Here is a 3,032-nt window from a genome sequence, read left to right on the forward strand (position 1 = left end):
ACACACACACACACACACACACACACACACACACACACACACACACACACCGTTAGTGTTAATGAGTAACACATAAGTAAAATATTACTTTTCCCAATAAGATGAACGATAAGATAACTTTTGTTTTGTCTTATTGTGTGTGTGTGTGTGTGTGTGTGTGTGTGTGTGTGTGTGTGTGTGTGTGTGTGTGTGTGTGTGAGCAGGGGTTTCGTGCAGCGCTGTGCTCAGTGTGACCCGGCCATCAGTGAAGACTCTCTGCGTCGAGCCAACAACGCTCTGGACCACATCGTCAACCAGGGAGTCCGAGTTCTGTCTGACAGACTGTACCAGCACATCCGGGTACACACACACACACACACACACACACACACACACACACACACAGTCTTACTTAAGTCACTTTTCGCGTATTTACATAGACTTACATTAATTTCCTGGAGACTTCTCCCTAACCATAACCATAACCACTACTTGCCTAAACCTAACCCTAACCTTAACCACTGACCCAAAAATCAGCTTTTGACCAGTTGGCTTTTGTCCCCAATTGCACAAGCCGTCCCCAATCAACTGGTCTTAAGTCTGGTTTGTGTCCCTGAAAGTGACTTAAGTCATACCCACACACACACACACACACACACACACACACACACACACACACACACATTGTACATGTGATATGCACAGACTTACAGACTGTACCACACACACCAGACTATAGAGACTTTACAGTTTCATCACTAATCCACTACAGCAGCCTGGAGAACTGTGTGTTAGTGAATAAAGTGTAAATGTGTCTGAAGCAGCTGTCAGCAGAGAGCAGCTGAGTCAGCTTGTTGTGGTGTGGCTGTAGATCCATTCAGTAACGTTCTCAGTAAAAGTGAATAGTGTGATAAGGTGGATTTGTTTCCAAATGTAGGTTACTGTGACACAGTAAACTGTCTTGTCTTTAGCCCTAGTCTCTACTCCAAAACATTAAGAGTTGGAGCTTGAGAAGAGTCAGCTCAGTTAACCTGAAAAAACTGTTAGCTAGCTAACTAGCCAGCAAACACACTGATGTTAATGTGAACATGCTAACGCTAGCTGCTACTAGCTACGTTAGCTAGTGTGCTAATCAGATGTGTTTACAACAAGACAGTGATGGTTAGCTGACCAGATGCTATGGTTAGCTAGCTAACAAGCTGACATTATCTAAACACTAAATCAATCAGATGGATCAGTGATGAAATGATCAGTTCAGTCAGAAACAGACAGAAATTAACCATCTGTTCAATTCTGTTGAGACGACAGAAACACAGTCAGCTGTTCACAGAGCTGAGGACCTCCAAGATGGCCGCCAGAGGGGGGGGGGGCATCACCTGAAAGCCCTCAACACACACACACACACACACACACACACACACACACACACATAAACACACCACACACCATTGTCTGTTAGTCCGTCTGTCTTCTAGAATATAACAGGCCGTCTTATCAAACACAGCCAGACAGACAGACGCTGGTGTGTGTGTGTGTGTTTGTGTGTGTGTGTGTGTGTGTGTGTGTGAGTGTGTGTGTGAGTGTGTGAGTGTGTACCAGTCTATTTTAAAGCCTAGCTGGTTCCTGTGAGAATCCAGAGACCAGAGGACACCAGGACAGAGCTGATAAGAGGAGCATCTAGAACAAAACACACACACACACACACACACACACACACACACACACACACACGGAAAGACACACGTGAACACATGCTCACGTACACACACTGGCACAAGTTATTGGCCCACAGATTAGTGTCGACAGCGAGTAAATATCTTTATTATTCTGACTTCAAAGTGTTCTTTCGTCTGTCAGGACTCTCCGTGTTTTCTCTGTTTAAATAAAGGTTATTCAATTCATTTGAATGTTTAACCTTTATTTATCCAGGGAGCGCGTCGCTACGCTCTTTCACAACAACACACACTCCCACACAGTCATACTGGGAGCCTCCCAGTTCACACACAGTGGGCGCTCACCGGGCCGGGCCGGAGCTGAACTCGACACTATGATGAGATGTTTATTCTGGTGTTGGCGTCGCTGGGGGGAAGAGGAAGTGACAGGCAGAGGAATCCTGGGTAAAGACAGCCGGGCGGACTTCCTGACTGGCGGTCCCATCAGGCCTCGCTGCTCCAGTTCCCCGAAACCAGCGGCACTATAAATAACAGTTCCACCGTGAATCACTGGGACGGACGGACAGATCGTAGAAACAACATGATGGACGACAGAAGCTGCAGAACCTGAGCGGACGGAGCGGCTCTTCCTCTGTTTGTCACAGTGATTTGGCTAGTGCAGCATAAAATGGCGACTATGGAATTTTAAGTTTTAGTTGCTATGGCGACAACTAGGGCTGGGCGATATGGTTGAAATCAATATCATGATAATCATAAGGATTTTTCTCGATATCAATATATATCACGACATGGTTCATGTATGCAAAATCACGTTAAATAATTAAATTACAGTGACCGGACGTCCCGCTTTGTCCGGGATTGTCCCGGTTTCAAGACGGGTGTCCCGAGTCCCGACAAATATCTGTAACACACTAAAATGTCCCGGTTTTCAACATTGACAACCAAATTGTCCTGGTTTTCACCACAATTAAAATAATAATAATAGTATTATACTTGTTTTCAGCGCTTACATAGACGTTTATCATGTATCATCAAAAAAGTGACGATGAAGAAGAACGTTGGGCTGCATCATTAGAATGAGAGAAGAAGAGAGCTGAGCGTGGAGCTGGCCGGACAGCAGAGGTCTGCAGCCAGACCCTTTCGGCTCATTGTGCTGCTGGGAAAGTCCTGCATCTGTTCGAAAATCAAACCTGGAAGACAAACGATAAACAAACATGGCCGACCTGCAGCTTACAAAGCTAATTTAACAAACTTCATTTAAACGGATGTGAGTTATGGCGGTCAGTCTGGTTCACTACAAACCTGTCATGAAGCTGCATGTGTATATGAGTGTTTTCTTACGGCTGACTGACACAAAACTTGATGTTTCCTCCATGTCGG

The 3,032-nt window shown here is 45.3% G+C and overlaps 1 pseudogene; it reads left to right on the forward strand.

Annotated features, from left to right (window-relative positions):
• Positions 1-339, forward strand: part of LOC139646810 (exocyst complex component 3-like protein 2) — a 60,625-nt pseudogene extending 60,286 nt beyond the window's left edge.
• The last annotated feature ends 2,693 nt before the right edge of the window (positions 340-3,032 follow it).

Source organism: Centroberyx affinis, unplaced genomic scaffold, assembly GCF_046629955.1.
Source record: "Centroberyx affinis isolate AG114_WGS23_722 - 3 ecotype Tasmania unplaced genomic scaffold, CSIRO-AGI_Caff_v1 ptg001002l_1, whole genome shotgun sequence".
NCBI lineage: Eukaryota > Metazoa > Chordata > Actinopteri > Beryciformes > Berycidae > Centroberyx > Centroberyx affinis.